The sequence below is a fragment of the Leptodactylus fuscus genome, chromosome 5, assembly GCF_031893055.1.
Source record: "Leptodactylus fuscus isolate aLepFus1 chromosome 5, aLepFus1.hap2, whole genome shotgun sequence".
Classification (NCBI taxonomy): Eukaryota; Metazoa; Chordata; class Amphibia; order Anura; family Leptodactylidae; genus Leptodactylus; species Leptodactylus fuscus.
This window is the reverse complement of record NC_134269.1, coordinates 191,395,463-191,409,846: the sequence shown is the minus strand read 5'-3', so window position 1 is coordinate 191,409,846 and position 14,384 is coordinate 191,395,463. Positions and strand designations below refer to the sequence as shown.

The 14,384-nt window shown below is 46.6% G+C and overlaps 1 protein-coding gene across 1 annotated transcript in view; it reads left to right on the top strand.

Annotated features, from left to right (window-relative positions):
* Window positions 1-14,384, top strand: part of SYNPO (synaptopodin) — a 91,005-nt gene that overhangs the window by 27,871 nt on the left and 48,750 nt on the right. The window lies entirely within an intron of this gene.

Sequence of the window (14,384 nt, the reverse complement as noted above, 5' to 3'; positions counted from 1 at the left end):
CAGCTTCTCTCCTCTATCATATAAACCTATATATCACAGAGCTCAGCTTCTCTCCTCTATCATATAAACCTATATATCACAGAGCTCAGCTTCTCTCCTCTATCATATAAACCTATATATCACAGAGCTCAGCTTCTCTCCTCTATCATATAAACCTATATATCACAGAGCTCAGCTTCTCTCCTCTATCATATAACCCTATATATCACAGAGCTCAGCTTCTCTCCTCTATCATATAAACACACACATTACACAGCTCAGCTTCTTTCTCTTCCTCTATCATATAAATGTATATATAACTGAGCTCAGCTTCTTTCCCATTATTATATCCTATTGTCATATAGAGTCAGGTATTTCATCTGATAATTTCACTGTAAATAAGAATTCAGACCCCCTGATGTTAAGTTCAACTAATTATGTGAAATAAGGCAAATGGCTGGCACTAGACCACCTTCTCTTTGGGCCTGAGATATGGTTCCATCAAGGATCTATTATTTGCCAATGCATTCATAGAAAAATCAGTATGTTAACATATATCCTGGGTAGATTTATTAGTATTAACTTCACTGAGGACTTGTCTCTATGTAACAGAAATCAATTGTTCTTCTATCTGAGACTTTCATTTTTTTCAGTGTGTTCATCTAACACAAGCTTTTCATTTGAAGTCGTAAAATGTATGTAGAGTAGAGTTCAGAGATTCAAGCATCAGATTGCTCAATACCAAGTCAACTTCAAGTCATGACCCTGGAAGTAGTATTTCTCTGTATTTTTATTGGATATTGAAAACATCCAGTTGCTAGAAAAACAGAAGTGCGTTCCACATTCTGGCCAACGCCTATGGGATACATCTCAAAAATTCAGATATACTCAGTTATGAGAATGATTCCTAAATAAATAGCATACAAGGTGTCGTAGCAAATGTGGGCCAATATATGCTACAGTTGATAGCATGCATTCCAATTTAGTAGGTAATAGCATCCTCCATACAGTAAACCACTCACATTTTTTAGTGAAGGTGATTGGCTCCCCATATGCCAACCATAGGGTGCTAAAAATAATTACCGTATATAACTAGTCTTTGTTGGTCTTCCAGTCGGCAGCTTCTTAGTGAAGTGGGTGGGAAGATGCTTAGACGTCTAATTGCAAGTATTTACAAGAATTAGCACTGCCTTAGGCTATTGGCTTTCCAATATTTACTGTACATTTGAGGTAGTTGGTGGACCCAGTGATCTATTGATATGGATGTGGATGAGATTCTGCCTGGTATGATCCCACAAACAATTCTTTTCAGAGATTCTCCACCTAAAAATACTATTTATAAAAATATCAAACAAAGTATAACCTGGATTGACTGTACTATGAGACTCTGATTTTACCGTGTTTTCCCGAAAGTAAGACAGTGTCCTACATTCTTTTTACCCCCAAAAGTCCCACTATGTCTTACTTTCGGGGTCTTATATTGTCTTTTATTGGTAAAAAATGGTTCAGAAGTATCAGATCTGTATTCACACTGTGCAGCCAGTTTATAGGGGGTAATACATAGTTTACATGTCACCTGTAGAAATCACCGCACGTGGTTCCTGCTGCGCCCTTATGACCTCACCATGCGACACCTAAAGCAACAATGCAATAACAGCGCAGGCCGCACTCCAGCTATCCACCCCCTTCTTACATACCGGTATCAGCTCTCGTGACTCCTCCAGTCCCGGCCATCCCCTCAGGCTCCTGCCCGTCCTCTGCTCACCTCACCCCCCCAGCCCTGCTCCATCTTTACCACACGCTCTTCACAGTACCCATGAAGCGACACGACCACGCCTCTCTGCCGTCGCTCCGGGACTAGCCGATCTCTGATTGGCTCGGTGCTGCATTACGTCACGTCCTCTCTCAGGCCCGTCCCATCAACATTACACAGCTCCAGCCTCCCCATGCGGCAGACAGTGCGGCAGTCCGTGCGGCAGTCCGGTAATGTCACTTGTTTATAGTCACTGACTACCCGAGCTACGTCTTACTTTCGGGGTATGTCTTACATTAGCCCACCCCCCAAAAGTCCCACTACGTCTTACTATCGGGGGTGTCTTACTATCGGGGAAACACGGTATCTGTTCTTACCATTGAGACTAATCATAGCATTGTCCACTCAGAACAGAAATTTTGAGTCGTGTTCTTTTGGTAGAGATTTATTTTGCTTGCATGTAAAGAGCCAACATATTCCACATCTCTTTACAGACCTTGTGGGTCAGTGTCCCATATAGGGCTCACAATCTACATTTGCTATCATGATGACTCCGGGGGACTTTGTAGGCAGGTAACCAATCTGAAGGAAACCTACACAAACACAGGGATAACTTACAAACCCTTGCAGATGTTGTCCTTGGTCAAATTCAAGTCTAGGACTCCAGCACAGCAAGGTTACAGTGCTAACCACTGAGTTGGCTTTGTTCTTCAGGTGGAGAATGTGGAGCTTTGTTCTTCAGGTGAGGAACTTGGTGCTTTGTTCTACAACTGAAGAACTTGTATTCTAGTTTATCAAGAGAATTTAGTCATGCTCCTCTCGTGAGGAACCTAGAACCTTTTTCTTCAAAACTTGGAGCTTTATTCTTCGGGTGAAGAACTTGGAGCCTTTTTCTTCACGGGGAGAAGTCTGTGCCTTATTCATCAGGTACAGAACTTGAAGTTGTGGCTTCACGTGAAGAATATAGTGCCTTGACAATTTAACATGAACACTGACAAAATATTCTTAGGGACGGTTCTGTTATTACCATCCATACCAATACTATTTACATGAATGAAAATGTCATTGAAAAGTCTTTTGTAGACCTTGAAGTGACTAAACCAGAACTTCTACTAGGTTAGACATTCACGATTATCATTCAGCACTCCCACAAATCCCCAAAATTGGTCACTTGTGGTAGTCCACACCACGAGGATGTTATCAATAATTTGTAGCCATAGGAGGATGTGCCGCATCCACTCCTCCCATGGCTCCAAAAACACAAGGTGTTGCTCACACCACCCTAGATACAAATTCATGTAGGTGGGAACCGCAGGGCTGCCTATGGCAGTCCCCTGCTCTTGATGAAAAAAACGCCGATTGAATGTGAACAAATTCATTATCAGGATAAACATAAGAAACCGAATGACAAAGTCGTTGTGCAGTACCAACTGATTGCCTCTCTTGTTCAGAAAATGTTCAACTGACCCAACACCCAACTCATGGGGGATAGAACTATAAAGGGCCTCCACGTCTAGACTTGCCAGTAAGGTATCCTCTCTCACTTGCATTTCCTCAAGGTGCCAGAGGATGTCCATGGTGTCACGGACATACGACGGCAGGGCGAGGACAATAGGACGTAAGATCTGATCAACGTATGTACTCGCTCCTTCTTATAGTCTGCCGATGCCCAAGATAATAGGACACCCTCTCAATGGTGGATAACCATTATGCACCCTGGGGAGGCAGTAGAAGATAGCCAGACGTGGAGACCCGGACACATATAGTCAAATTCCCCTCTTGAGATCAAGCTACTATCTCTCCCCTCAGTTAAGATATTATGCAGCTTGATGGAATACTGTGGAATCAGGTCAGTGGTTAATATCCTATAGTTTTCTGGTAGAGACAAAATATCCATGCACATCTGTACATAGTTTTCTCGACTCATTATCATTATATTGCCCAATATTCCAACTACAAGAAACCAGGAGGCTACAGGAGGTTTTTTTATCCAGAGGACATATATTGATGACATCCTCGTGGTGTGGACTGGCACAAGTGACCAATTCTGGGGTTTTGTGGGAGTGCTGAACAATCGGTTAGACATTCCTATCATATACTATATTTGTAATGTAATAGATAAAATTCATATAAACCCACATACAGAACCAATATAATCTTAGCAGGAGCATCTTTTACTCGTCACATAGTATATCGGTTACTAGTTCAGTAACATGAGACCACCAGGCGATGGATTTTTGTTACTGTAATGTCAACAAATCTGTTTGATCTCTTAACTCAAGACAGTATTCCGTAGGTGGACACATGAAATTACTTTTTATTTACCTTCCTGCCTAGAAATTTCTATGCATATTTTCTACAAAATGTTCCCTGCACCTGGCATACACATGTTACCGAAATGTAATAGTTTAATGTGTGTTTAATCCCGGCCAATGTTTAATCCCTTGCCATAGAGCTTCAAGTCTTATTCTGATAGACCGAACATTTCTAAGTAAATATTTTTCCAAAAAATATAAAATATATAAAATATCTTCTAAAGATGTAACTAGAAGCAGATTTTTATTTAGCGTCCAAGAGGACACAAAAGCCCATCAACCACAACCATATCATTGTTTTTGACAAATAGTCAATTTGAGATTGTTCCATAAACTCCATACTGATAATATCATAATGAATATCTTGATTTTGACATGGTGTCTAACTCTGGATATATAAGACAGATGTTCGGACAAGCAGCGATGCATTTAACAAGTAGATCAGCGCTCTAAAGGGGCTTTTATATAAGCCAATGTAAACTGCATTGGGGCAAATGAACATTAATACAATTTGTGCCCAAACAGTTTGCATATTGTTGGCACCAGATGTCTTCATTGATGTGCTGCCATCAGTATGGAGACCAACAATCGCATTATTATTTTTCCCCTACATTTTGCATTGGTCAATGCATACCCAAATTCACCTCAGGCTGGGTTTAAACCTGTGCTGAGTCTCCATTGCAGAAACCACTGAAAATTGGTGAGAAAAGGACCGCATGGAGAAATTGAAAAATTTAAAGCAGTGGACACCTGGCAAACCCCAATACGCCAGTGACCATGTGTAACCCCTGTTTTAGTGGTCCGACTCTCCATCGTTCAGGTCCCCTGGCAGATCCAAAAGACAGGTTCCCCAGGGCTAATGTGAATCTAACATCAGGGTGTTGGACGGGGGATGGAGAAGATCAAGATGTTACCCATAGCCAATCTCTTAATAACTGTAAAACGTACATGAACTTTTTACAACATTGTATGGGAGCCATGAAGACAATCGAGCCCACAACTCCCTTAGGATACATTGAAATCTTTGATGACATCAGTGCTACATGGAGCCCATCTAAAATCAAAGACAAAAAAAACCCCTGCAAATCCAATTTTTTTGTCTAATGATGTAGGGAGAAAATAATGGATACTTGATGGACCCATTTTAGTCAGTAGGATCCAGTGGGATCTGTTATATCTGTCATTAGATGGATCCATTTTATTGTTTTATCTGGTAGTCTGGCCCTACAATGTTAATGTGAATACCTTTAAACCTAAAAAGAAAGAGCTAGAACAGGGGTAGGGAACCTTCGGCTCTCCAGCTGCTGTGAAACTACAACTCCCAACATGCTCCATTCTCTTCCATGGGAGTTCCAAGAACAGCAGAGCAAGTATGCATTCTGGGAGTTGTAGTCTTGCAACAGCTGGAGAGCTGTACGTTCCCTACCCCTGAGCTAGAAGAATGCATGGCTGCCTAGTTTTGGCTGGATTGGTTTACCTGTTGGCATCAGGGAAGTTTGGGTGAGAGTGACCAAGTTGAGGGAAATCCTTGAGCACAAGCCTCATGCTTCCTCCCCATAATCCACATGACCACCCGTCAATAGTTCTGATCTAGAGCTATGACTAAATTTAGCACAGTCTATGAGAGCATTCTGGGGTAGATATGTTTTCCCATTCACTTCTAGAGAAAAACCTCTTTGAGATGACCACCCAAAATTGCATGAAAAAGTTGTCTTCTAGAGATGTGTTCTTCTCCAAGAAGATGGCCAGTATGGAAAACTAAAAAACCATCACGGAAAATGTGTACTGGCTATGGAGGTCCCTTCAAAGAAGTTGGCTGAGGTTTCACTGTATGTATAAGAAGGAAAGTGAACATGAAACTGATGTCTCATGGAGTTGCTCTCCAATGACCTTTAACTTGTGGTAATGTTTGGCCCCCAGGACTATTAACTTGTAGGATTTAACCAGTTTTATGTGAAATATCGTTGTTATCAATGGTTATTTATAGAGATGAGCGAACACTAAAATGTTCGAGGTTCGAAATTCGATTCGAACAGCCGCTCAATGTTCGTGTGTTCGAACGGGTTTCGAACCCCATTATAGTCTATGGGGAACAGATACTCGTTAAGGGGGAAACCCAAATCCGTGTCTGGAGGGTCACCAAGTCCACTATGACACCCCAGGAAATGATGCCAACACCTCTGGAATGACACTGGGACAGCAGGGGAAGCATGTCTGGGGGCATCTAACACACCAAAGACCCTCTATTACCCCAACATCACAGCCTAACAACTACACACTTTACACACTCAATACCACCTCTCTGACAGTAGGAAAACACCTTGAAACATGTGTATTTGGCACTTGCAGTGAGGAGAGCTTGTCACCAGCAGTGAATTTGGCCCTTGTAGTAAGTTGAGGTTGGCACCAACATTTGTTTTGAAAATCAGGGTGGATTGAGCCTCTAACCAGCAGAGTTTGGGCAAATTCATGGTGGAGGGAGCCTCTAAACACCCCAGTTTGGGCAAATTCATGGTGGAGGGAGCCTCTAAAAACCCCAGTTTGGACCAATTCATGGTGGAGGGAGCCTCTAACCAGCCCAGTTTGGGCAAATTCATGGTGGAGGGAGCCTCTAAAAAACCCAGTTTGGACCAATTCATGGTGGAGGGAGCCTCTAACCAGCCCAGTTTGGGCAAATTCATGGTGGAGGGAGCCTCTAACCAGCCCAGTTTGGACCAATTAATGGTGGAGGGAGCCTCTAACCAGCCCAGTTTGGACCAATTAATGGTGGAGGGAGCCTCTAACCAGCCCAGTTTGAACCAATTCATGGTGGAGGGAGCCTCTAAACAGCCCAGTTTGGGCAAATTCATGGTGGAGGGAGCCTCTAAAAAACCCAGTTTGGACCAATTCATGGTGGAGGGAGCCTCTAACCAGCCCAGTTTGGACCAATTAATGGTGGAGGGAGCCTCTAACCAGCCCAGTTTGGACCAATTCATGGTGGAGGGAGCCTCTAAACAGCCAAGTTTTGGGAAATTCATGGTGGAGGGAGCCTCTAACCAGCCCAGTTTGGACCAATTCATGGTGGAGGGAGCCTCTAAACAGCCAAGTTTTGGGAAATTCATGGTGGAGGGAGCCTCTAACCAGCCCAGTTTGGACCAATTCATGGTGGAGGGAGCCTCTAAAAAACCCAGTTTGGACCAATTCATGGTGGAGGGAGCCTCTAAACAGCCCAGTTTGGGCAAATTCATGGTGGAGGGAGCCTCTAACCAGCCCAGTTTGGACCAATTAATGGTGGAGGGAGCCTCTAAACAGCCCAGTTTGGGCAAATTCATGGTGGAGGGAGCCTCTAACCAGCCCAGTTTGGACCAATTCATGGTGGAGGGAGCCTCTAACCAGCCCAGTTTGGGCAAATTCATGGTGGAGGGAGCCTCTAAAAAACCCAGTTTGGACCAATTCATGGTGGAGGGAGCCTCTAACCAGCCCAGTTTGGGCAAATTCATGGTGGAGGAAGCCTCTAACCAGCCCAGTTTGGACCAATTAATGGTGGAGGGAGCCTCTAACCAGCCCAGTTTGGACCAATTCATGGTGGAGGGAGCCTCTAACCAGCCCAGTTTGGACCAATTAATGGTGGAGGGAGCCTCTAAACAGCCAAGTTTTGGGAAATTCATGGTGGAGGGAGCCTCTAACCAGCCCAGTTTGGACCAATTCATGGTGGAGGGAGCCTCTAAACAGCCCAGTTTGGGCAAATTCATGGTGGAGGGAGCCTCTAAAAAACCCAGTTTGGACCAATTCATGGTGGAGGGAGCCTCTAATTAGCCCAGTTTGGACCAATTAATTGTGGAGGGAGCCTCTAACCAGCCCAGTTTGGACCAATTAATGGTGGAGGGAGCCTCTAAACAGCCCAGTTTGGGCAAATTCATGGTGGAGGGAGCCTCTAACCAGCCCAGTTTGGACCAATTAATGGTGGAGGGAGCCTCTAACCAGCCCAGTTTGGACCAATTAATGGTGGAGGGAGCCTCTAACCACCCCAGTTTGGACCAATTCATGGTGGAGGGAGCCTCTAACCAGCCCAGTTTGGACCAATTCATGGTGGAGGGAGCCTCTAAAAAACCCAGTTTGGACCAATTCATGGTGGAGGGAGCCTCTAAACAGCCCAGTTTGGGCAAATTCATGGTGGAGGGAGCCTCTAAAAAACCCAGTTTGGACCAATTCATGGTGGAGGGAGCCTCTAACCAGCCCAGTTTGGACCAATTCATGGTGGAGGGAGCCTCTAAACAGCCAAGTTTGGACCAATTCATGGTGGAGGGAGCCTCTAAAAACCCCAGTTTGGACCAATTCATGGTGGAGGGAGCCTCTAACCAGCCCAGTTTGGACCAATTAATGGTGGAGGGAGCCTCTAAACAGCCAAGTTTTGGGAAATTCATGGTGGAGGGAGCCTCTAACCAGCCCAGTTTGGACCAATTCATGGTGGAGGGAGCCTCTAAACAGCCCAGTTTGGGCAAATTCATGGTGGAGGGAGCCTCTAAAAAACCCAGTTTGGACCAATTCATGGTGGAGGGAGCCTCTAATTAGCCCAGTTTGGACCAATTAATTGTGGAGGGAGCCTCTAACCAGCCCAGTTTGGACCAATTAATGGTGGAGGGAGCCTCTAAACAGCCCAGTTTGGGCAAATTCATGGTGGAGGGAGCCTCTAACCAGCCCAGTTTGGACCAATTAATGGTGGAGGGAGCCTCTAACCAGCCCAGTTTGGACCAATTAATGGTGGAGGGAGCCTCTAACCACCCCAGTTTGGACCAATTCATGGTGGAGGGAGCCTCTAACCAGCCCAGTTTGGACCAATTCATGGTGGAGGGAGCCTCTAACCAGCCCAGTTTGGACCAATTAATGGTGGAGGGAGCCTCTAACCACCCCAGTTTGGACCAATTCATGGTGGAGGGAGCCTCTAACCAGCCCAGTTTGGACCAATTCATGGTGGAGGGAGCCTCTAAACAGCCCAGTTTGGGCAAATTCATGGTGGAAGGAGCCTCTAACCAGCAGAGTTGTGGGAAAGCAGGGTGGAGGGAGCCTCTAACCAGCAGAGTTGGTGGAAATCAGGGTGGAGGGAGCCTCTAACCAGCAGAGTTGGGGGAAATCATGTTGGAGGGAGCCTAGTATTAGCAGAATTGTGCAACGCTTATGGTGGATGAGTATGAGGATGCGGAGGAATTGGAGAGGTTGAGTACAGACATGGAGTTTCATGTTGGGGTGCTTTACACAGGTGGGCACAAAAATGAAGGCTCTATCCAGTGGTGGTTCATTTTTATCAAAGTGAGCCGGTCGGCACTCTCAGCTGACAGACGGGTGCGCTTGTCAGTGATGATGCCACCGGCTGCACTGAACACCCTCTCAGATAGGACGCTGGCGGCAGGACAGGACAGCACCTCCAAGGCATATAGGGCAAGTTCAAGCCACAGGTCCAACTTCGACACCCAATACGTGTAGGGCGCAGAGGGGTCGGAGAGGACAGGGCTGTGGTCGGAAAGGTATTCCCGCAACATGCGCCTATACTTCTCACGCCTGGTGACACTAGGACCCTCCGTGGCGGCACTTTGGCGAGGGGGTGCCATCAAGGTGTCCCAGACCTTAGACAGTGTGCCCCTCGTTTGTGTGGACCGGTGAGAACTTGGTTGCCTACTGGAGGAACTGCCCTCCCTGCCGCCACTGTCACATGCTGGAAACATCTCCATCATATTCTGCACCAATTGCCTGTGGCAAGCATTGATGCGATTGGCCCTCCCCTCTACCGGAATAAAAGACGAGATGTTGTTTTTATACCGGGGGTCAAGGATAGCAAAGATCCAGTACTGGTTGTCCTCCATGATTTTGACAATACGCTTGTCGGTTGTAAAGCACCCCAACATGAACTCAGCCATGTCTGCCACAGTGTTAGTTGGCATGACTCCTCTGGCCCCACCGGAAAGTTCAATCTCCATTTCCTCCTCATCCTCCATGTCTACCCATCCGCGCTGCAACAATGGGACGATTCGAAGTTGCCCGGAAGCCTCCTGTATCACCATCACATCATCGGACAACTCTTCTTCCTCCTCCTCCTCCTCCTCCTCCTCCATTAAACGCAGTGAAGCGGACAGATGTGTGGACCTACTCTCCAGCTGTGACGGATCGGATGCTATCCCTAACTCCTCTGTGTGATCTGAGTTATCCCTGATGTCAATCAGGGATTCTCTCAGAACACACAAGAGCGGGATTGTAAGGCTCACCATCGCATCCTCAGAGCTCACCCTCCTTGTGGACTCCTCAAAGACCCGTAGGATGTCACAAAGGTCTCTCATCCATGGCCACTCATGGATGTGAAACTGAGGCAGCTGACTTTGTGGCACCCTAGGGTTTTGTAGCTGGTATTCCATCAAAGGTCTCTGCTGCTCAACCACTCTATTCAACATCTGAAACGTTGAGTTCCAGCGTGTGGGGACGTCGCACAAAAGCCGGTGTTGTGGCACATGCAGGCGTTGCTGGAGAGATTTTAAGCTAGCAGCGGCTACTGTCGACTTGCGAAAGTGGGCGCACATGCGCCGCACTTTCACCAGTAGCTCTGGAACATTGGGGTAGCTCTTTAGGAAACGTTGCACCACTAGGTTGAAGACGTGGGCCAGGCATGGAACATGTTGGAGTCCGGCAAGCTCCAGAGCTGCTACCAGGTTCCGGCCGTTATCACAAACGACCATGCCTGGGCCCAGGTGCAGCGGCTCAAACCATATTGCCGTCTCATCGAGGAGGGCATCCCTCACCTCGGAGGCAGTGTGCTGTCTGTCCCCCAAGCTGATCAGCTTCAGCACAGCCTGCTGACGTCTACCAACGCCAGTGCTGCAACGTTTCCAACTCGTAGCTGGGGTCAATCTAACAGCGGAGGAGGAGGCGGTGGCGGAGGAGGAGGCGGTGGCGGAGGAGGAGGCGGTAGAGGAGGAGGAGGAGGGGGGTGTTCTTCTCGTGTCCCTGCCAGGAATGTTAGGCGGGGAGACGAGGTACACCGGGCCAGTTTGGGAAGCAGTCCCAGCCTCAACTACATTCACCCAGTGTGCCGTCAGTGAAATGTAGCGTCCCTGTCCGCATGCACTTGTCCACGCGTCGGTGGTCAAGTGGACCTTTGTGCAAAGCGCGGAACTAAGGGCCCGCCTGATGTTGAGTGACACGTGCTGGTGCAAGGCGGGGACGGCACACCGGGAGAAGTAGTGACGGCTAGGGACGGCATAGCGAGGTGCCGCAGTTGCCATCAGGTCCAGGAAGGCGGGAGTTTCAACAAGCCGGAACGCCAACATCTCCTGGGCCAGCAGTTTAGCGATGTTGGCGTTCAAGGCTTGCGCGTGTGGGTGGTTAGCAGTGTATTTCTGCCGCCGCTCCAATGTCTGAGAGATGGTGGGTTGTTGTAAAGAAACGCCTGATGGTGCCTTTGATGGTGCAGGAGAAGGAGATAAGACAGGACCAGGGGAGGATGAGGTAGAAGTCAACAAAGTGGCGGAGGCAGATGAAGTGGTGTCCTGGCTCGTCCTCTGGAGTGCATCGCCAGCACAGTCAGCAGTGGCAGTGGCAGAGGCAGAGGCAGAGGCAGTGGCAGTGGCGTGAACGGCAGGCGGCCTTTGTCCTGCCGTTGCTGCCTGCCACTGATTCCAGTGCTTGGATTCCAAATGACGGCGCATTGAAGTGGTGGACAGGTTGCTCTTCTCAGAGCCCCTAATCAATTTCGAGAGGCAAATTGTGCAGACAACACTATATCTGTCCTCGGCGCATTCCTTGAAAAAACTCCACACCTTCGAGAAACGTGCCCTCGAGGTGGGAGTTTTTCGGGGCTGGGTACGAACTGGAACATCTTGGGAGATTCCGGGTGTGGCCTGGCTTCGCCTAAGCTGCTGACCTCTGCCTCTGCCTCTAGCTACCCTTTTTGGTGCTGCACCTGCCTCAACATCCACACTACTTTCCCCGCTTGACATCCCCCCTGTCCAGGTCGGGTCAGTGTCCTCATCATCCACCACTTCCTCTTCCAACTCCTGTCTCATCTCCTCCTCCCGCACAATGCGCCAGTCAACTGGATGCCCTGACGGCAACTGCGTCACATCATCGTCGATGAGGGTGGGTTGCTGGTCATCCACCACCAAATCGAACGGAGATGGAGGAGACTCTAGTGTTTGAGCATCTGGACACAGATGCTCCTCTGTTAGGTTCGTGGAATCGTGACGTGGAGAGGCAGGTTGAGGGACAATGAAAGGAGCGGAGAACAGCTCTGGGGAGCAGGGACAGTTTGGGTTATTGTTCTGTAAAGCTTCGGAATTTTGGGAGGAAGGAAGACAAGACTGTTGGGTAATAGGAGGAGAGGAGGCAGAGTCTGACTGGCTGCTGGACAATGTGCTGTAAGCGTTCTCTGACAGCCATTGCAAGACCTGTTCCTGGTTCTCGGGCCTACTAAGGTTTGTACCCTGCAGTTTAGTTAATGTGGCAAGCAACCCTGGCACTGTGGAGTGGCGCAATGCTTGCTGCCCCACAGGAGTAGGCACGGGACGCCCTGTGGCTTCACTGCTACCTTGCTCCCCAGAACCATTCCCCCGACCTCGCCCACGGCCTCGTCCACGTCCCTTTCCGGGAGCCTTGCGCATTTTGAATTCCTAGTTAGAAATTGGCACTGTATACCAGTAGTAAAAATTGTGGGTGCACGTAACCCCAATATATTCTTTGAATTCCCAGTCAGACACTGGCACTATATGGCAGTAGCAAGAAATGAGGGTATTTGTATTCCCAATATACTCTTTGAATTCCCAGTCAGACAATGGCACTGTATACCAGTAGTAAAAATTGTGGGTGCACGTAACCCCAATATATTCTTTGAATTCCCAGTCAGACACTGGCACTATATGGCAGTAGCAAGAAATGAGGGTATTTGTATTCCCAATATACTCTTTGAATTCCCAGTCAGACAATGGCACTGTATACCAGTAGTAAAAATTGTGGGTGCACGTAACCCCAATATATTCTTTGAATTACCAGTCAGAAACTGGCACTATATGGCAGTAGCAAGAAATGAGGGTATTTATAACCCCAATATATTCTTTGAATTCCCAGTCAGACAATGGCACTGTATACCAGTAGTAAAAATTGTGGGTGCACGTAACCCCAATATATTCTTTGAATTCCCAGTCAGAAACTGGCACTATATGGCAGTAGCAAGAAATGAGGGTATTTGTATTCCCAATATACTCTTTGAATTCCCAGTCAGACAATGGCACTGTATACCAGTAGTAAAAATTGTGGGTGCACGTAACCCCAATATATTCTTTGAATTACCAGTCAGAAACTGGCACTATATGGCAGTAGCAAGAAATGAGGGTATTTATAACCCCAATATATTCTTTGAATTCCCAGTCAGACAATGGCACTGTATACCAGTAGTAAAAATTGTGGGTGCACGTAACCCCAATATATTCTTTGAATTCCCAGTCAGACACTGGCACTATATGGCAGTAGCAAGAAATGAGGGTATTTGTATTCCCAATATACTCTTTGAATTCCCAGTCAGACAATGGCACTGTATACCAGTAGTAAAAATTGTGGGTGCACGTAACCCCAATATATTCTTTGAATTACCAGTCAGAAACTGGCACTATATGGCAGTAGCAAGAAATGAGGGTATTTATAACCCCAATATATTCTTTGAATTCCCAGTCAGACAATGGCACTGTATACCAGTAGTAAAAATTGTGGGTGCACGTAACCCCAATATATTCTTTGAATTACCAGTCAGAAACTGGCACTATATGGCAGTAGCAAGAAATGAGGGTATTTATAACCCCAATATATTCTTTGAATTCCCAGTCAGACAATGGCACTGTATACCAGTAGTAAAAATTGTGGGTGCACGTAACCCCAATATATTCTTTGAATTCCCAGTCAGACACTGGCACTATATGGCAGTAGCAAGAAATGAGGGTATTTGTATTCCCAATATACTCTTTGAATTCCCAGTCAGACAATGGCACTGTATACCAGTAGTAAAAATTGTGGGTGCACGTAACCCCAATATATTCTTTGAATTACCAGTCAGAAACTGGCACTATATGGCAGTAGCAAGAAATGAGGGTATTTATAACCCCAATATATTCTTTGAATTCCCAGTCAGACAATGGCACTGTATACCAGTAGTAAAAATTGTGGGTGCACGTAACCCCAATATATTCTTTGAATTACCAGTCAGAAACTGGCACTATATGGCAGTAGCAAGAAATGAGGGTATTTGTATTCCCAATATACTCTTTGAATTCCCAGTCAGACAATGGCACTGTATACCAGTAGTAAAAATTGTGGGTGCACGTAACCCC